The following is a 22,151-nucleotide window of genomic DNA, read 5'->3' on the forward strand; positions in this document are numbered from 1 at the left end:
CCTCGAATTGCTTCCCTTGCCATTGCTGGACTGCCATCATTTTGGATTTTGGTGACTGTGCATGCCCTTGTGCCGCGTTTTGTAGCCACCGGAGCCCTGCACGGACCTCTTTGGAGCTGTGTTGCCCCACTGGGTTTGGGGACTTCTGCCCTTCGTGCCATGCTTTGCAGCTGCAGGAACAAAAGGTCTCTCAGAGGTGGGGTGATTGGTGAGCCAGCCAATCAGTGAGCGGTGGGCGGGGAAAACATGGTGCAGATGGGAGGGGGGGCAAGCGAGAGAACGCAACGGAATGGGGGGCAAATGAGTGAGCGAGCAGTGACCAGACGGGCGGGGGGAGCAAGCGAGGGGGGCAGGTGGGAGGGAGCATTCTGGTACTGTTCCCACCGGACAAAAGGGTTCTAAAACGTACGCTCAATTTCACAAACCCCTTCTGGCGTACCTGTGCAAACTGGGAGCAATCCACCCCTGGTCTGCAGACAGGGTGAGCTCAGGAGAAGAGCAAGGACCACCTTCTCCTGATCCTAGAGCACAGAGACAAGAGAGAAGGCGAGAACAACGCAGACTGAGCCAGGGAGGATAGTGCCCGCTCTCTTTCACAAGGCACACGTGGGGACTGAGATATAAGGAGGTGCCGGTGGGAGGGGTGAACAAGCGTTGAACCTGGGGAGCCTCGCGTGCACTTGCCAAAGCCTGGAGATTGCTGTATTCTATCTTGTGAGGCTTACCAGTTTGCCTGCTTCACTGAAATTCTTGCTTTGGTTACTGTTTAGCTAACCTGGCTTATTGGACTGCTGGCCCTGGTTAATGTTTGGGCTAACCTGGCTTACTGAACTACTTGTAGCCAGAGGCTTCTGAAGGTGCATGTGAGAGCTTTGCTCCAGGACTTATAGTGAATGTGGGAATGTTTGAGGGCACAGTTGGAGCAATAAAGGGGAGTTAGACCTGTTCTCTGGTTGTGTTGCTTTTGTGTCATGCCCGGGTCATCACAACTACCTTGGTCTGCCCCCTTGGTCTGCCCCACTGATTTCTAGTCCTGCCTTAGGCATGAAAGCCAACTGGTTGTCTTTGGGTCCATCACTCTCTCTCAACCCAACTCACTTCACAGGGTTGTTGTTATGGGGAAAATAGGAGGAAGGAGTATTAGATATGTTTGTCAATAATAAAGGCAGGATATAAGAAAGAAAGAAAGAAAGAAAGAAAGAAAGAAAGAAAGAAAGAAAGAAAGAAAGAAAGACAAAAACACCACATCCTACATTGCAGCTAGTCAATGTTTTAGATTGGCAGCATTAATAATGTCACCGTATGGCCCATTTTAACATCCGTGGGCTTTTCCAATAGACTCAATAAGTCTAAGACTTGTTCACCTGCCCAGCCTGTATAATGGAAGCCAGGTACTAGACTTTATAATGGTAATCCTCTTGTGGTCTCTTGAAAGAGTGCCAGATGCTTCTTCTGAAAATAAATTCTAGCCTGAGCACAAATATACAGGTTATTAGAGAGTTATCCATCAGTTTTCATCGTGTTTGTGATTCTGTTCTTCCCTTCAAGTTGATAGAAAAAAATACATCTTGTAAACAAAGCAATTTTAGGCACCTTGAGAAGGAAATAGTCTTGTATTATAGGATGGTATTGACCCTATGCAGTCTGCAATTGAAACCAGCTATTTTTCCAAATGTTCTCCGATTTGAACGTCTATGCAAATTACGTTTGAAACAAGATGGCAAAAACTTCTAAATGAGCATGTACAAAACTCACCCAGACCAGAAATAGGATGGTCCATTGATCCTTAGTTATCTTTTAAATGCAGATTTCATTATTTTTTTCTTTCTCTGCTTTTTGCAAGACAACGGTATCTCTGCACAAGCATTTCTGCCCACCCAGCATGGCATATTTAGATATATGTATGCCAGCAGCCCAGCAAGCATTCAACCTGTGCAAACACGGCACTTCAGAATGCCTTGCAGACAGACTCAGCTAGGCATGCAAAAGGAGCCTGCAATGAAAGATAAACAGCTTTGCAATAATTGAGTCAGTATTCAATCCTTCCTGTTTCATGTTCTCTCTGTTCTTTGCTGCCAAGCCAAGCGTAGGGGGAAGAGGGGAAAGAGAGAAGGTCATAGAACCTCTAGAACAGCACTAAGAAGACAATGCGATTTGTAGATCTACTTCTTCAACCCCAAAATAATTTATTTTTCACAGTCGTACTTCTATTCTATTCTATTCTATTCTATTCTATTCTATTCTATTCCTTCCCTTCTTCAGCCTTTCCCTTCCCTTCTCTTCCTATAACACATGTTAATATACATTACAACATATTGTTAATTAACACAGTGACTCAAAACTGTCTCATTGTGGTTACTATTTTTGCTCAAAATACTCAGAAAACAATTACATGGATAAACAGCATTGCCTGTTATTTACATATTTGAGATGCGAAACTCTTCCCTCCCCCTTTCATTCCTCCCTCCCTCCATCCCTAGTTTGATGAAGGGAAATTCAACAATGACATTCAGAGCAGTGGTGGGTTTTAAAACTTTTTACTACCTATTCTCTGGGCATGGCCTATTTTGTGGACGTGGCCTGGCAGTCAAATGACTGGGTGGGTGTGGCCAAGTTGATGTCACTCACCAGGAGATGTCATGGATTGGGTAAAATGTGGTGAAGCTCACTTAACAACTCTCTTGCTTAGCAACCAAAATTTTGGGCTCAATTGTAGTCATAAGTCAAGGACTACCTCTGCCTTCCTCTGCATGGCACCATTGTCCGAGTAAACTCCTTCTCCTTTCTGGCAATTTTTTCTCTCTGTCAGAGGCACCAAAATAATTCAGAGAAGGATAGGTTTCCTGCTGCAGCAGGGGGTTGGACTAGATGACCTCTGAGTACCCTTCTATCCCTAAATTGCTGTGTTGTCTTTCTTTCTTTCTTTCTTTCTTTCTTTCTTTCTTTCTTTCTTTCTTTCTTTCTTTCTTTCTTTCTTTCTTTCTTTCTTTCTCCCTTTCCTCTTCCCAGAAAGGGAAAAAACCAAGCTGTTAACAAAGAAACCTGCCTGAGGCTCATTCCATATTCCTGCCATTCATTCACACAAGCAGAGAATCATCAAAACACAAAGCCCATATTGCACAAACCCCAAAACTTCAAAAACATAGAACCCAGAGGTGGGTTCCTCCCGATACGCACTGGTATGGGTGGAGCGACAGCAAAAATCAGCCATATGTTTGCGTACCCATAGCAGCAGTAGCCTGGCCATGCCCCTGTATCAATAAGGACTCTTGCCTTCCCCTGTTTGCAAGATGCTTCTCAAAGAGAAGGAAGTGTGCCTGGGGCTTCTTCAGAGGAGGCAAGGCTTTAACAGGGCTTCAATGCTGCTCTGGCAGAGAGAAATCAGGGGGAGAGAGGGGGGAGAAAGCTGAGCTTCTGCTAGGGACAGCCTTCTCCTCCCTCTCCCCCTGATTTCTCCCTGGCCACACTCAAGAGGAAGGAGGCAGGGAAGCTGGCCGGTGCTCGCTCCCCTTACTGCTTGCCACCATTGCCCCTGTGGCACACTGCCCCTGTGGCACACTGCCCCTGTGGCTCACCGGCTGCAGCCCTGCCTGCTTAGCTGGGTGGCTGGCTGGGAAAGTGGCAAAGGAGCGAGTGGTGGTGAGCGGGAAGGGAAGAGAGCACTGGCCAACATCCCTGCCTCCTTCCTCTGGCCAACAAAAGCAAGGCTGGGAATGGCCATGCCTGCTCGTGCAGGCTGGCAAAGTCTGTGAGCCTAGAAGCAGGAGTGGCAACTCGTGCGCCCCACCTGCCAGTTGCTAGAGCCTCTCAGTGCAGCCAAACTGTCAAAATCAATTTAAAAATGGCCGCACCTGTTCACATGCCACCAGAGGCAAGTCCAGTGAAATCAGATTGAAGAACCTCACTCACTTCCACATGGAAGATCTTCACTTCCACATGGAGCCTGATTCCCAAAGCAGCCCAGGGAATTCCATTGAAAGCCTTTTGAAAACCCCCTCAGGAGCCGCCAAGCACTCACCCCCCGTAACACCCGCTGAGCCTCCTCCCACCTCAGATGCGAGGATTATAAAGGAAAGACCTCTTAGGTGGCAGCGCATTCCGCACACACTGTTTTTGGAATTGGGGAGAGGATCCTCTGCCTGAAAATGCTTTCCTTCACAATCATCACATTTCAGGTGGCAGATCTCACCAGGAGAAAAGAGAAGGCTCTCCTCATCCCTTGAAGGGTGCAGTTCTCCTCTCATAGATCCAGCAGTAGAAATCCATTTCCACAAGCCTTTTCCCACTTCAGTTAGTGGAGTTAGTGGTTAGTGGTTTTGAAGTTGAGTGAGTGATGGTTGTTGACAGGATGGACATTTCTGCTTGGAGAACCTTCTGGTTTCAGTTTATCACTCACTGCTGAGACTGAGATAGTCTTTGCACCATAATGTTCTTAAGAAGGTCTTCTAACACTGATGAATGACATCAGGACTAGAGGCAAGCAGTCCACATGTTAAAAGCCAGGTAGTGTAGTTATTTGGCCAATAAAGGTGAAGGTTTCCCCTGTGCAGTCATGTCCGACTTTAGGGTGTGGTTCTCATCTCCTTTTCTTAATTAAGGAAGCCAATGTCATTTAAAGACATTTTCTGTGATCATGAAGCCAGCATGATTATACATCAAGATCACGGGTGGGTTTCTCGCCCCGTTCCAACCGGTTTGGTTGGAACGGGGCCGGCGGCATCCTCGTGCAGGCGCACGGTGCACGCATGCGTACTAGCGTCTGCGCGATGCTCCAGCTGCTCCTGGACGATCGTGCAGGTGCTGTATGCGTCCTGCGCATGCGTGGAAGCGCAGAGCTCGTCAAAACCAGGTAAGGACCGCGGGCGGGTGGGCGCGCCCTTCGCCGTTCCCGGAAGTTACTTACTTCCGGGTTCGGCGACCAACCGGTTCGCAGGGACCGCCGCGAACCGGTTGAAACCCACCCCTGATCAAGATGCATAGAACACTGTTTCCTCCCCACCAAAGCAGTACCTGTTTATCCTCTTGCATTTGTATGCTTTCAAACTGCTAGGAAGGCAGGAGCTGGGGTGAGAACAGGAGCTCATCCTGTCACATAGTCCTTGGGTCTCAAAGGGCCAACCTTCTGATTGACACCACATACTATAACTGAATGAATTCTTGGTTTCTTTCCACTGCAGGTGCATCGGGTGCTACAATCCTTTTCCTTTGCTGTCAAAAAAAGTGCTAATATTCTAAAGGATATTGACCAGAAGTAAAGTGCTATGATTTCAAATTTATGCAGCTTCCAATTTTATAAATATTAATCTAGCCTGAGTTGTGAAGCAGAATAGGTTTTTGGCACTTGGTACTTAAAAGGGCGAAAACTAAATATTTCTTCCAGATGCTCTGATCCAAGAATAAGTCACTACAGCCGTTGCTTCTTCGTTGTAGTCTGCAGTGGCGTTTTACAAGAGCTTAAGCCTCCTCTGTAATTTATGCTTAGATCAGAGAAACTGATGTCCAAGCAGCCTTCTAAGCTAACATCCTGTCTGCGTCAGTGAAATAGTTTGTGTGACAAAGCAAATGACTAAGTATTTTCAAACTCCCACAGTAAAAACAAAAACAAAAACACCTTCTCTATTTTTCTTCTGAAACCGTTGGGGATTGTAGCTCAGAAGAACGAAGGCAAGCATTTGTCTCGCATTGCAGAGGGTAATTTAGATGGCGCCATCAAAAACAGTTCAGCCAATGCAGCACTAAAGATAAATCACTGCTGCTCTCTAAGATGGTCTATTTTAACAAGCTTTTTAATATCCCCCTTCATTAATAAAGGTCTAAAAGACAGAAAGGTGCATTTGTTTATTTTGTTCCTAAAAAATAATTTTCATCAGTGGTTGGGCAGCAGTGAGGATACAACAGCATCTGATTCCGTCAAATAATTGTAATTGTGTTACTTATTTTCTTTATATTTTAAATTGTATGACAATCTTCCATGACATGTCTTCCACCAAGCTTTAAACAGATTATAAAATTGGTTTTTATATACGAGAATGTGCAGAAATGGGATGGAATAAATAGACATGAATGATTTGTTTACCAGACATATATGTCTGACCATGTATCTGATATATGATTGTCTGACCACACAAAGTATGTTTTGTAAAAATGCATTCAAATTTATAATTAATTAACATAATGACTCAGGATGGTCTCATTTTGGTTACTATATTTTCTCAAAATACTCAGAAAGCAAATAGATGGATAAATAGCATTGCCTTTCAGTTACGTAATTATTTGAGAGTCAATTCCTTTCCTTCTCTTTCCTATCTTCTTTTCCTTCCCTTCTCTTCCTTCCTTTTCCTTCCCTTCCTTTCCTTTCCCTTCCTTTCCTTTCCCTTCCCTTCCTTTCCTTTCCCTTCCTTTCTTTTCCTTTCCTTTCCCTTCTTTTCCATTCACTTCCTTTCCTTTCCCTTCCTTTCCCTTCCCTTCGTTTCCTTTCCCTTTCCTTTCCTTTCCTTTCCCTTCCTTTCCTTTCCCTTCCTTTCCCTTCCATTTTTCCCTTTCCTTTCCCTTCCTTTCCCATCCCTTCCCTTTCCTTCCCTCCCTTCCTTTCCCCCCTTTCCCCTCCTTTCCTTTCCCTTCCTTTCCTTTCCCTTCCTTCTTCTTCCTTCCTGATTCTTCCATTGCCTAGTGACTGCTCTTCCTTTAATTTTCTTTCCATGTGACACTACACTCAAAATCCAGGATAATCACTGAAACACTTTATACATCCTTAATTTCTTGTTCCAAAATTACTTTTCAAATAACAATTGTTGTGGTTTACAGAGTCAGCCTCTTGTCCCCAACAATCTGGGCCCTCATTTTACCCACCTCGGAAGGATAGAAGGATGAGTCAACCTTGAGCCAGTCAGAATCGAACTGCATTTTGACCACTGTGCCACCAGTGGTTAGAAAATCCAGCTGCCTTTTTATAGCTAGTTGGCAGAATCCTACAACTGCGATCTAGTATGTGATGAGAATCTACATATCACCTCTTAGGACCTTAGGGAATGTTCTGTATAGTGGGCCATGCCCTCAGGAAGAGCACATGATGACATCTGCTTCCTCCAGCCCATACCAAAATTGTATATCTCCCACCTTGATATTTAAAAAAAATATATTGAAAATCTAGGCATTCTCATTGGCCTTGGGGTAGGAAAATTGACATGCCCTTGTGCCATTTTTGTTTCATTAATTTCTGTAATGATCTTGAATCTACTGGTTTCCTAGTTCCAAGATCACCTGGGGAAAAGGCAAAATCCTATTATCCAGTATCAAATAATCTGATCAAAGATCAGTGCATTATATCCCAGGAATATTCAAATTGCATTTTATAGACACCCTCCGCTGACATTTCACTGGAAATGGAACATGTTAGAAATGGCTTTATATGTGTATATTCCATATAAAGTTATATGGAATAGCAAAGGGGCTAAGCCAACCTGAAGAAGCTGGAATTGTACTAAGGACAGCATTGATATGAGAAGGCAAGGGAATTGTGGTGTGGTCCTCTCATCTTCTGGCTTCCCTGCCCAGTCAAATTAACCACTTTACCCATTCTGTGTATTACTTTATCTATCTATCTATCTATCTATCTATCTATCTATCTATCTATCTATCTATCTATCTATCTATCTATCTATCTATCTATCTATCTATCTATATCCCACCTTTATTATTTATTTAGAAATAAGCCAGGGTGGTAAACATATCCAACACCCTTTCCTCCTCCCATTTTCCTTACAACAACAACCCTCTGAGGTGAGTTGGTCTCAGAAAGATGGCTTTCATCGCTAAGGCAGGACTAGAATTTGCCATCTCCTGGTGGCCCAAAGTCACCAACTGGCTTTTATGGCTAAGGTGAGATTAGAATCCACCATCTTCTGGTGACTGGTCCAATGTCAGCCAGCTGACTTTCATGCATAAAACAAGACTAGAACTCACAGTCTCCCACTTTCTAGCCTGGGGCCTTAACCACTAGAACAATAGCAGTAGACTTATATACCGCTTCATAGGCCTTTCAGGCCTCTCTAAGCGGTTTACAGAGAGTCAGCATATTGCCCCCAACAATCTGGGTCCTCATTTTACCCACCTCGGAAGGATGGAAGGCTGAGTCAACCCTGAGCCGGTGAGATTTGAACCGCTGACCTGCTGATCTAGCAGTAGCCTGCAGTGCTGCATTTAACCACTGCGCCACCTTGGCTCTTACAACAAACTCACTATTTACCTTATATGACTATTTACCTTATATGACTATTTCTGCAAGAAAACAGGATTGCGACTGATTTAAGCCACCTGCCTTAGCACATAATTGCTTCTGCCCAGGAACAGCCTTGACATTTTGGAGCTCCTACATCCCAATGGCTTCCATTAGATGGACTTTACGCCCCCAACACTCCCCCAGATCAGTCAAAATCTTAATGATGTGGCCCCTGTGTGTGTGGCCTGATCCCAAATCTGGAAACCAGGGTTCATGGGAGCAATTTCAAATCAACTTGCAATTAGGAAATTAGCATATAGAGACTATTATTCCCCGATGATTCCTAGCATGGAATTTGCTTCCTTTTACGGCAGCTGTGTGCTGAAATGACATTTTTTGGCCTTTTGTCATTGCCAAGTTCAATATCCCTTTCCTGATCAGTCACTGACAACTACATTATATATAGTTAGTTAGTTAGTTAGTTAGTTAGTTAGTTAGTTAGTTAGTTAGTTAGTTAGTTAGTTAGTTAGTTAGTTAGTTCATTAGTTAGTTAGTTAGTTAGTTAGTTAGTTAGTTAGTTAGTTCGTTCGTTCGTTCGTTCGTTCGTTCGTTCGTTCGTTCGTTCGTTTGTTTGTTCGTTCGTTTGTTCGTTCGTTAGTTCGTTAGTTCATTGGTTAGTTGGTTAGTTGGTTAGTTAGTTAGTTAGTTTGGATTTGTTTTTTTTCCTCCAATGGGCACAAACACCCCAGAGTTGTTTATATTAAACCGCATCCCCTGTTTTCAAGTCCATTTCCCTTCTGCAGTGCCTTTTTGGTTTGTCTGCCCTGAATTATTTAGTATCATCAGCAAAATTGGATGGCTCACTGCTCACCCTTAATGCTTGATTATTTATAAATAAGTTAAAAAGTGTCCGTTCCTTAACACCAAACATGCCAAACTAATTTGCTTCCCAGACTCAGAGAAGAAAACCCACACCAAAAAGCCTATTAGTAAAATTGTCAAAGAAAAGGAAGACACACACATTTGAAACATATAAATGTGACATGCAGTTTGTGTAGAGGTTTAAGGCTAGAGATCAGTAGGGAGACAAAGAGACAGAGAGTTCTAGTTCTGCCTGAGGCATGAAAACCAGGTGGGTGACTTTGGGCCAATCCCCAGAGGTGGTGAATTTTAACCCCACCTTAACCCTGAAAACTGGTTAACTGAATTTGGACCAACTTTTCTCTCAGTCCAACCGACATCATAGGGTTTTTGTTGTGGGGGAAAAGAGGAGGAGACTGAAGAGACACTATGTATTTTCACCTCCTTTTGTTTCTTATAAAGTAATAACAGCAAGATAAAAATCTGATTGATAACAACAACAACAACAACAACAACAACAACAACAACAAATAAGCATCTACGGCTGAGCCATTTTCATATTAAAATCTATGCAAAATTGAGGCGGGGGCACACAGTCGAGTAAAGCAACCCAAGATTTGAAAATGGGAAATAATTTAGAGCATCCAATAGAGTAAACATGTAAACATTTTTGACTAAGCATGTCCAAAGTCAATTTGCGAACTGAAAATTAACTGAGTAAAAGCCACTGAGTTTTTATTTTTTATCCTAAGCACTCCAAACTTGTGAATGTTTGAACAGCTACAATTAAACACTTGTTTGTACAACTCTAGTAGGCAAGTAAAAGTCCATCGCTTGCAGCCTGCAAGGAAATTAAATCAAAATATTGGAATTCTAATCCTCTCTTTCATGTCCCTCCTCTAGAAATGTTTTGATGCAGCATAATGGAAGGGCTTCATTTGTTCGAATTAACAGCATGGTCACCCGAGTTCTTAACACCCTATTTAAAATCAATTAAAGACTCTTTCTGAATCAAAGGGAATTGAATTTAATGCATTCTCCCTTCATTTAATATTCTGTTCCAGTACCTTTTCACTTCAATCTTTGTTCAATTTTGGGTTTCAAAGTCAAAAGAATACCAAAAACCTGTACAATTGATGGGAGCTCTTAATTAGCATTTAAGGTACTTATAAGAGAGTGTCATTTTCAGAAACAAGTGAATAGAAAACAGGAGTACTGTTAGCAGGCATAATCTTTTCCTTTGAGGACATATTTTAAGTTATTTTCTCCTTATTTTGACTTTTCTTATGTTGTTGTTGTTTTTAAATGGAGGTCCCAGTCCAGGATTATAGTTGTTAGTGGTTTCCCCACCAAATATCATTTAGGTTCAAATCTGTTAGTCTTCATGTTTTCACCAGTTGGATCAAATTCTAGTGGAAGATGTTGAGTCTCAAAAGAGTTGGACTAGAAGACTTCAAAGGTCCCTTCCAGCTCTTATTCTGGAACTGCTATTCTGCTATTGATATGTAGTCAGCCCAAGCTTGCAAATTTGACTTCTGGGATTCTGCTTCAGTTGGAAAGCCACAGTGCCAGCTGAGCTCAGAGCTAGGCTGAATACTTTCTGGCTGAGCTACAAGACAGCTGAAATTGTCCAGAGTAAGAGAGATATTAGGACATAATAACCCCATTAGGGGATTTTTGTCTCATTCTGGCTTCAGGCTCTGCAAGGACAATGCCAAGCCATTGCCTTTGAAACTTCCTTTCAGTCAACCTGACAAAACACTTGAAATTGGCAAGGACCAGCCCTTTTGAGAAGTTGAGGTTCTTCTGTGAAGACTAGGTTTGTTTTCTCTGTATGTTTGTGTGTTTGTGAAGGGATTTTGTCACTGTGTAGCCTGCAGGAGCTCAGGGCTGCAAGTGTATTTTCTGTCTTTGTTAGCATTTCAGATGGCAGGGTTGTTATGAAGCAAAGGTGTTCTTGGGATTATTTGGAATTTTATTTAAAACAATTTTCATATCTAACAAAATGAAATTCAATGGTGAAAAAGTCAGGTTCTACATTTAGGCAACCCCTCCCCCCAATGCACAGGTATAGTATAGGTGGTCCCTTGCTCAATAGTAATAACTGTGAGAGGGATCTTGGAGTCCTAGTGGACAACCATTTAAATATGAACCAGCAGGGTGCAGCAGCTGTCAAAAAAGCCAACACAGTTCTAGGGTATGTCTAATTTAATGAAAAGAGGGACTAGATGAGACATGATAGCAGTGTTCCAATATCTGAGAGGCTGCCCCAAAGAAGGGGGAGTCAAGCTATTCTCCAAAGCACCAGAGGGTAAGACAAGAAGCAATGGGTGGAAACTAATCAAGGAGAGAAGCAACTTAGAACTAAGGAGAAATTTCCCCAACAGTCAGAACAATTAATCAGTGGAACCACTTGCCTCCAGAAGTTGTGAATACTCCACCAGTAGAAGTTTTATAGAAGATGTTGGATAACCATTTGTCTGAAGTTATGTAGAGTTTCCTGATATGACATGACATGATATGACATGACAAGACATGACATGACATGACATGACATGACCTTATCTTATCTTATCTTATCTTATCTTATCTTATCTTATCTTATCTTATCTTATCTTTCAGATGGCCTGAGAGCAGCAGAGGTCTCCCAGTTGGGCCAAACAACATTTGACTTGTAGTTTCTTTTAAAAGGAATTGTATTGAGTATTTTAACATCTCCACAGTTAAATATTTCCTCTATAATAATAGGAAAATCAATCAATCTCCCCCTCTCTCTCCCATCCCTCCCTTTATCCATCCATCCATCCATCCACATGCCAAAACACCAAAACACCAATTACATGTTCAGAATAAAATTAAAATGTAGTTAAATTAAAATGATATGGCATTACCCTGACTCAGACAGAATTCCACACAAAGCCCTCCAGAATAATTCAGTTCCAACTGGTTTCTGGAAAATGTTAACAATTGAGGCAATCTTGCTTCCAAAGGGAAACTAGATTAGAAGTCTGGGTCTATCATGGAAAAATAATCGAAGCCTGCAAGCTTCAATCCTGCTCATTTCCTGGACATAAATGCATTTATTTAAAACTTTTAGGGCCACCAATTTATGTATGACTTTGGATGGCATACAAGAATTTGGAAAAAAGAAAATTTTAACTGTTTTGTTCCCCAGAGAGTGAGAAATTATGGATTGGACAAATTTAGTGAGAGGCAGTAGCTCCGCAGGTACCCAGGAGTGAAGTCACCTAAATCCCATTTCAGTTCTGCATTTTGTTTCCACAGTGTCATCATTGACCCAATTAAGTCAAATATTTATCATATGAGAATAAGAATGACTAAGACTATTATAAAAGGGTAACAAAAAAAGCAGCAGACAAGAAATAAACATGTATCACTAAGTTAATGTGGAAAAATAGAGTTCTTGATCAAGAATATAGATAGGGTTCAGATCTTGCATCGGAACTACCCGGCTATGGATGAAGCATGTAACAGTGATACCCATTGTCATCAGAGCACTTGACACCATGTCCAAGAATTTTATAAGATACACCAACAAATTGCAGCTTCCTGCAATAACATCAGCGGAACTGCAAAAAACTGCTACTCGGAACATCTTATATTTTAAGAAGATACTTGGTTGATAGCTAGGATGCTGGCAGCAAACCATATCAACCATTAGCACCAGTCAATAGTATTTGTGATGCATTTTTGAATGTGCAGTTGACTGAGTTTCATGTTTAATAAATAAAGTATAATAATAATAATAATAATAACAACAACAACAACAACAACAACTGGAAGAAAAACTTTAAAAAGAAAAAAATCTGGACTAGGGAAGAAAACATCTCTATCATGGAAGCTTACTATCAATCCGAGCCAGCAAAATGTGGATTTCAAAAACAAATGCATCAGATTTGGAAGGTGAATCACATGGACTGTGATATCAGTGAACAAAGGCTAATGGATCAACGACATGTAATTCTAAGCCACAAATGTTTCACTGCAACACAATTAACAGGAATTGAACAGAAAACAACTAATGGTCTGAGCATACCAACAAAGAAGAGTAACATCAAGAATGATTTGCAGACTCAAAAGCAAACTGAGGAAGAAAGAGAGGAAGAGGTTGCTGAAATGGATGAAGATAAAGAACAAGAAAGCACTGAAGAACAAACACCAACAGATAGTGCTCAATTAGTTGAGAAAATAAAGCACCAAATGGAAGATACTGAAAGAGCACGTTTGCTGAAACTGAACCAAGTGAACCGGAAAAAACTGGGAAATGTATTTAAAAAGGTCAATGAGGCTGTGCAAACCATTCAAACCACTACATTAGCTGAAACAAACCAGCTGATGTATGCAGCAGCCTTCATAACCACCAAAGAACTGGGTTTGAAAATACAAAAGAACCAAAGAGGAAAAGTTTGGTTTATTGACATTGCAATACCTGGTGATGTGTGAATTGAAGATAAGCAGCAAGAAAAAAATCACAAAGCACCGGGACTTGCAAATTGAAGTTGAGCGGCTGTGGAAAAAGAAATTGAGTATTGTCCCAATTGTAATTGGAGCCCTTGGAGCAATACCTAAAGGGCTACCTCGCTATTTGGAAATTCTAAATTTATCGGACTTAAACATTCTGACTCTATAAAAAACCACCCTACTTGGAACAGCTTATATCCTCCAATGTTACCTTAACAGTTCCTAGGTCCTTGGTTAGGACTTGAGCTGTTGAGCTACAAACCAGCTGCAAAGGCTGTGAATCTCACCAAATATTAATCACATAATAATAATAATAATAATAATAATAATAATAATAATAATAATAATAACTCCGCCGTTGCCGGTCCCAAGCCCGGATGAGAAAGGAGGAAGGTTGGGATCAGGTTGGCATCTGGTCCCGTAAAAAAAACCCCCGCCAACCCATACAATATGGTGAAAAAAATGAATAAGAATTCCATACCGCATCGGTCGTCGCGCGGGTTAACAAGGGCCACGGCGGATGTTGGGGTCCCTGGACATCCGTCGACAAGTGGGCTACAAGTGGACCAGCCAACAAAACGACAAAAATATAGTGCAGATGAAAACCGTGCCATAATGGCCTGTTACTACAACTCAGAGCCAGAAAAAAGAGGATATTTAAAGCGAATGTATGAATTATGGAAACAACAATATCCAGATTCAAATGTTAGTGAACAACGACTAGCAGATCAAAGGCGATTTATTATACGGAATAAAGTGTTTAGTGAAGTTGAACATGAGGAAATTCAGGCAAATTGCAAAACCCAAAAAACAATATCACAAGCGGAAATAACTGATATTCAAGACACAACTAAAGACACTATAGTAGAACTCCCAGAAGAAGCTCTCAGGGAGGAAATAACATCACCACCACTAGAACCAGTTATCACTGAACCAACTGATGAACTAACTCAAAAACAAAAAGAATTGAAGAATAAGATCATGGGGCATTTTCTGCTTAATGAGGAAAGGCAACGTTTACCATCACTAAAAACTGTGCCTAAGAAAATTTTGGCCCCTATCATGAAAATGGTTAATGCAGTGTTTTCAACAATTGAACCGGGATCCATCTTGGAAACAAACCAGTTAATGTACAGCGCATCTGTAATAGTCACTAATGAACTAGGCATTAAAATTAAAGTACCTAGTCACACAACAGAAAAAGCATCAAAGCCAAAGTGGAAAATCCGTCTAGAACAAAAAATCAAAAAATTAAGGGCAGATGCTAGTAACTTAAAGAACATGCATGAGCAACGGCTTAAAAACAACAAAATCATAGATCTGCTAATCAGAAGATATAGATTGGATACAAGAAACATCAATGAAGCTGTAGAGATTGTAAAACAGCAGATAACAGCAACAGCTAGAAAAATTGAAAGATATGAGGCACGAATCATCCAATATAAACAAAATCAGCAATTTCGATCAGACCAACAGTGTTTTTATCAAAGTCTTAATGTGAATGGTGACACCAAAAGTGAAAAACCAGAAAAGCAGGCCACAGTTGAATTCTGGAAAGAATTGTGGGAAAATGCAAAGGACTACAACAAGAAAGCAAAGTGGATACATGACTTTGAGAAAAGCATTGGCAACAAACAAATGCAAGTATTAGAAATAACAACTGAGATGATCAAAAATCGAGTTAAAAAGGTAAAGAATTGGACATCACCTGGAAAGGACCAATTACATGGTTTCTGGCTCAAATATCTGACCAGTTTACATGCAATATTGGCCAGGCAACTGAATGAAATTTTACAAAAGGGCCAAATTGATGAATGGTTGACAACTGGAAAAACATACTTGATTCAGAAAGATCCAACTAAAGGAACAACACCTGAAAACTATAGACCAATAACATGCTTACCAACAACCTTCAAATTACTCACAGGCATTATTGCAGATAACATGATGGATTATTTGGAAACAAACAACATCTTGCCAGTAGAGCAAAAAGGCAACAAAAGAAGGAGCAGGGGCACAAAAGATCAGCTTCTAATTGATAAAATGATATTAGAAAATTGTAAGAACAGAAAAACGAACTTGAATATGGTCTAGATTGATTACAAAAAGGCATTTGACTCACTGCCACATAGTTGGATCATAAAATGCTTAGAAACAACTGGCATTAGCAAAAATATTACATCCTTTACTGAAAAGGCAATGAAACAATGGAGAACTGAGTTGGCAATAGGGAATGAGATCTACGGAATGGTTAATATCAAGCGAGGAATTTTCCAAGGTGATTCACTTTCACCTCTTCTCTTCATCATTGCAATGATCCCACTATCAGTAATCTTAAAAAAAATGAAATTAGGCTACCAAACAGCCAAAAAAACTGAAAAAATTTCGCATTTACTATATATGAATGATTTGAAACTCTATGGAAAGTCAGAAATAGAAATCCAATCATTGACAAATACAGTCCAAGTATTCAGCACCGATATTTCAATGCAGTTTGGCATGGAAAAATGCGCCACTGTATCCATAAAAAGGGGCAAAATCACTGCATGTGAGGGAATTGAAATGCCCAATGGCCAACTAATTAAATGCAAAGAAAATGAAGCCTACAAATACTTAGGCATTCTGCAGTTGGATAACATCAAGCATGGAGAAGTAAAAACTATTGTCAGGCGAGAGTACACCAACAGAGTTAGGAAAATTTTGAAATCTAAATTGAATGGTGGAAATACAATCAAGGCCATAAATACCTGGGCAATACCAGTTATAAGATACACAGCTGGCATAGTTAACTGGACACAAGCTGATTTGGACCTTTTGGACCGAAAAACCAGGAAACTAATGACAATGCACTACAGTTTACATCCACGTGGTGATACTGATAGACTATATCTGCCCCGAAAATCAGGTGGCAGAGGATTATTACAAGTGAAGCAAACAGTTGAAGAAGAAAAACATGCACTGGTTGATTATTTAAAAGAAAGTCAAGAACATCTATTAATCGAAGTAAAGAACAAAAATCTACTGAAGGCCCAACAGACAAAACAAGAATACAGAAAAGATGTGATAAAATCAAGAATGGAGAGTTGGCAGAACACAGCACTGCATGGTCAATTTCTGGAAAAAATAAAAGATAAAGTGGACAGTGAACAAACTTGGTTATGGTTAAAAACAGGTACATTAAAGAAAGAAACAGAGTCACTAATCCTGGCTGCGCAAGAACAAGCTATCCGCACAAATGCCATTAAGGCCAAAATCGAAAAATCCTCTGATGATGCCAAATGCAGACTTTGCAAAGAAGCTGATGAAACTGTTGATCACATACTCAGCTGCTGTAAAAAAATCGCGCAAACTGATTACAAATTGCGGCACAATTCAGTAGCACAAATGATCCATTGGAATTTGTGCAAAAATTATAATATTAAAAAAGCAACAAACTGGTGGGAACATCAGCCTGAAAAAGTCACCGAAAATCAGATGGTCAAGATCTTGTGGGATTTCCGTATACAAACCGACAAAATACTGGCGCATAATACACCAGACATCACACTGGTTGAGAAAAATAAGGTCACAATCATAGACATCGCAATACCAGGTGATAGCAGGGTCGCCGAGAAGGAACATGAAAAAATCGCAAGATACCAGGACTTAAAAATCGAAATTCAACGACTATGGCACAAACCAGCAGTGGTAATTCCAGTGGTAATTGGCACACTGGGTGCTATTCCAAAAGCACTGGAATTACATTTAAAACAGTTAAAAATTGACAAAATCACCATCAGTCAAATGCAAAAAGCCGCACTGCTTGGATCTGCACGCATATTACGAAAATACGTTACGACGTCCTAGGCCCCTGGGTGGGGCCCGACTAGTAACCAATGCCAAATCCGGTGAAACAACTGGCCGCTGTGATACAATTGTACAACAACAACAACAACAACAACAACAACAACAACAACAACAACAATAATAATAATAATAATAATAATAATAATAATAATAATAATTTAAGGCCAAAATCGAAAAATCCTCTGATGATGCCAAATGCAGACTTTGCAAAGAAGCTGACGAAACTGTTGATCACATACTCAGCTGCTGTAAAAAAATCGTGCAGACTGATTATAAATTGCGGCACAATTCAGTAGCACAAATGATCCATTGGAATTTGTGCAAAAATTATAATATTAAAACAGCAACAAACTGGTGGGAACATCAGCCTGAAAAAGTCACCGAAAATCAGATGGTCAAGATCTTGTGGGATTTCCGTATACAAACCGACAAAATACTGGCGCATAATACACCAGACATCACACTGGTTGAGAAAAATAAGGTCACAATCATAGACATCGCAATACCAGGTGATAGCAGGGTCGCCGAGAAGGAACATGAAAAAATCGCAAGATACCAGGACTTAAAAATCGAAATTCAACGACTATGGCACAAACCAGCAGTGGTAATTCCAGTGGTAATTGGCACACTGGGTGCTATTCCAAAAGCACTGGAATTACATTTAAAACAGTTAAAAATTGACAAAATCACCATCAGTCAAATGCAAAAAGCCGCACTGCTTGGATCTGCACGCATATTACGAAAATACGTTACGACGTCCTAGGCCCCTGGGTGGGGCCCGACTAGTAACCAATGCCAAATCCGGTGAAACAACTGGCCGCTGTGATACAATTGTACAACAACAACAACAACAACAACAACAACAACAACAACAACAATAATAATAATAATAATTTAAGGCCAAAATCGAAAAATCCTCTGATGATGCCAAATGCAGACTTTGCAAAGAAGCTGACGAAACTGTTGATCACATACTCAGCTGCTGTAAAAAAATTGTGCAGACTGATTATAAATTGCGGCACAATTCAGTAGCACAAATGATCTATTGGAATTTGTGCAAAAATTATAATATTAAAACAGCAACAAACTGGTGGGAACATCAGCCTGAAAAAGTCACAGAAAATCAGATGGTCAAGATCTTGTGGGATTTCCGTATACAAACCGACAAAATACTGGCGCATAATACACCAGACATCACACTGGTTGAGAAAAATAAGGTCACAATCATAGACATCGCAATACCAGGTGATAGCAGGGTCGCCGAGAAGGAACATGAAAAAATCGCAAGATACCAGGACTTAAAAATCGAAATTCAACGACTATGGCACAAACCAGCAATGGTAATTCCAGTGGTAATTGGCACACTGGGTGCTATTCCAAAAGCACTGGAATTACATTTAAAACAGTTAAATATTGACAAAATCACCATCAGTCAAATGCAAAAAGCCGCACTGCTTGGATCTGCACGCATATTACGAAAATACGTTATGACGTCCTAGGCCCCTGGGTGGGGCCCGACTAGTAACCAATGCCAAATCCGGCGAAACAACTGGCCGCTGTGATACAATTGTTTAATAATAATAGAAATAAATTGAAAAATACAAAGGAAGAATAAAACAATATCATGAAAATGTCCAGTTCAGAAGAAACCAACACCTCTTCTACCGATCCCTTGATGAAAATCGAGTCCAAACTAATGTTCACCCATGAAAAGAACAAACTTTGAACTTTTGGAAAGAACTGTGGAAAAACCCAATGGAACACAACAAAACTACCTCCAGGCAAGATATTGAACAACAAACAACACGAAACAAAATGGAAAATATTGTAATAAAAACTGACATGGTCGCAAACCAAGCAAAGAACTGGAGTGCGCCTGGCCTGAACAAACAACATGGATACTGGCTAAAACACCTGACCAGCCTCCATCATCACATAGCCACTCAATTTGATTAAATATTTCAAAATGCAACAAGTGAAGAAGGGTTAACAGCTGGTCAAACATACTTGATAATGGAAGATCCAGAAAAGGGCACAGAACCAAGCAACTATCACGCAATTACTTGTCTGCCAACATTTAAACTTTTTACAAGAATACTGGCAAATTCAGTATTTAATCATCTGATGGAAAACAGTTTGTATCCAGTAGAACAAAAAGGAAATTATAAAAAATCAAGAGGAACAAAAGATCAGCTGCTCATTGACAAAACGGTATTACAAAATGCAAAATGAAGAAAAACAAATTTAAAAATGACGTGGATTGATTACAAGGAGGCATTTGACCTATTACCCACAGCTGGATTAACACCTCCCTGGAAAACTTTGGAATCAGCAAAAACATATGTATATTCTTGAAAGCAAATATGCATAAATGGAAAACAGTTCTAACAGCAAATAGGAAGAACTTTGGTGAAGTCAACATCAGATGAGGAATCTGATCAGATGAGGAATCTTCCAGGAGGACTCTGGACTACTGTTCAACATCACATTAATTAATTCCACTGACAATAATCCTACGAAACACAAAACTGGGATACCAAATCTCAAGCTAACATGGCAAGATAAACTGTCTACATACATGGATGACTTTAAAATGTATGTGAAAAGCCCTACTGAATTTAAATCAATGACATCAAAATGAACTTTGGGCTTGAAAATGTGTTACATTATCCATGCAACGAGGAAAAATGGAAAAAATAGAAGAAAGAGAACTGGGAAATGGAAGCATAGTGAAAGCTTTAGCAAACGATGATAGTTACAAATACCTAGCCATATTGGAAGCAAATAACATCTTGAATGAAAAAGTCAGAGTCAATGCAAAAGGAATACATAAGGAGGGTCTGCAAAATATTAAAATCAAAGCTGAATGCTGGAAACATAATTAAAGCCATTAATACATGGGCAGTTCCAGTTATATGCTACTCAGCTGGTATCATCAATTGGACTTTGGCTGAACTGGAAAACCTGGACCTGAAAATGCACAAATTTTTGAATATGTATCACACTTTACATCCATGAAGTGACACCAACAGGTTGTACCGGCCATGGAAAATAGGGGGCAGGGGGCTATTGCAAATCCATCAAACTGTAGAAGAAGAAGGAAACAAAGTTTGAATGATTATGTGAACCAAAGTACAGAAAAATTCCTACAGGCTATAAAAACGGAGAACAGTATAAAAACAACAGAAACAAAGGCAGAATATAAGGAAAAACAGCTGGATGACAGATTGAATATAACCAAAGCTTTGCATGGACAGCACTTGAAAAACATTGAAGGAAAATGTGACGACATCTTGACATGGACAAGGCTCAAGAAAGAAATGGAAGGTTTAATACTCGCTGCTCAAGAAGAAGCACTACAAACTAATGCCATGAAAGCGAAGATACAAAAATCCACTGACAATCCAAATTGCCAAAATTGCAACAGCAAAGTGGAAACTGTTTCACATTTAATATGTGAATGCAGCAAAATTGAACAAATTGATTACAAAGCTAGACACAACCTAGCTCAATTAATCCATTGGTCATTGTGTAAAAAATATGACTTACCTGTATCCAAAATGTCATGGGAACAAAAAGTTGGAAAAGTTACCAAAAATGAGAAGGTGAAGTTCTTGTGGGACTTTCAAATACAGACGGATTGTCATTTGGAATACAACACGCCAGATATCATAGTTGTAGAGAGCCAAAATGTACAATTTATTGACATCGCAGTACCAGGAGATGCCAGAGTCGAAGAAAAAGAACTGAAAAACAATCACAAAATACTGCGACCTGGCCATCGAAACTAACCAATTATGGATGAAACATGCAACAGTGATACCCATTGTCATCGGGTCACTTGGTACCATGTCCAAGAATTTTATAAGATACATCAACAAATTGCAGCTTCCTGCAATAACACCAGCGGAACTGCAAAAAACTGTGCTACTTGGAACATTGTATGTTTTAAGAAGATACTTGGTTGATACCACCGACAGCAACCCTTATCAACCATTAGCACTAGTCAATTGATGACACATTTTTGAATGTTCAGTTGACTGAGTTTCATGTTTAATGAATAAAAGAAATAATAATACAGAGGAAGAGTTGCAACATTAATAATAATAGGGAGCAGTTTCGTCAGATTATCTCTGGTTACTTTAGATGCTTTAAAACAGGATAGATTTAATGGAGGACCAGCAAATAATGAATAATTATGTCTGTGAGCATAATAAAAGATTGATTGATTGAATGAATCATAAAAACAACAGAGACAAATAAAGAAGTATAAATGTGGGGTAAATACACAATGGGCCAATCTAATTTCACCTAATACTACCTTTTTCTAAATGTAGGTTTATTTCTCCATTGGCTTATGATTTTTTGTAAAACATAAGAAAACAATCTCTCTTTTCTGATCTATATTTTTTTTTCTGTAATTTCCACACTTCACATGAAGGATTTCCAAAATAGTTATAATCTGTTGCCTATTTTCTCCACACATACATTTATCTTTAATTTTTTGCTTTAAAACAAGCTCTATCATTTATTTTTAGGTGTGACCTCTGTTCTAAATCTGTGAATAAAGAATCTGTGGAAATGGAGCACATCTACAAAAATATAAAATAAAATTGAATCCAAAACCATTTCAACCATATTTGGTTTAAATAAGAAATAAACGACTAGAAAAGCAAAAACGGTCAAAGTAGAAATGAGTGAGATGTCAGGCGTGAAGAATCAGGACCACTTGCTGAATTCTAGT

The 22,151-nt window shown here is 40.0% G+C and overlaps 1 protein-coding gene across 1 annotated transcript in view; it reads right to left on the minus strand.

Moving 5' to 3' along the window:
* NRG3 (neuregulin 3) overlaps positions 1 to 22,151 on the minus strand; it is a 561,068-nt gene that overhangs the window by 169,877 nt on the left and 369,040 nt on the right. The gene's annotated exons all lie outside the window — the stretch shown is intronic.

This window comes from Thamnophis sirtalis, unplaced genomic scaffold (assembly GCF_051295495.1).
Source record: "Thamnophis sirtalis isolate CommonGarterSnake01/CBP01778 unplaced genomic scaffold, rThaSir2_p1.2 scaffold_15, whole genome shotgun sequence".
Taxonomy (NCBI): domain Eukaryota; kingdom Metazoa; phylum Chordata; class Lepidosauria; order Squamata; family Natricidae; genus Thamnophis; species Thamnophis sirtalis.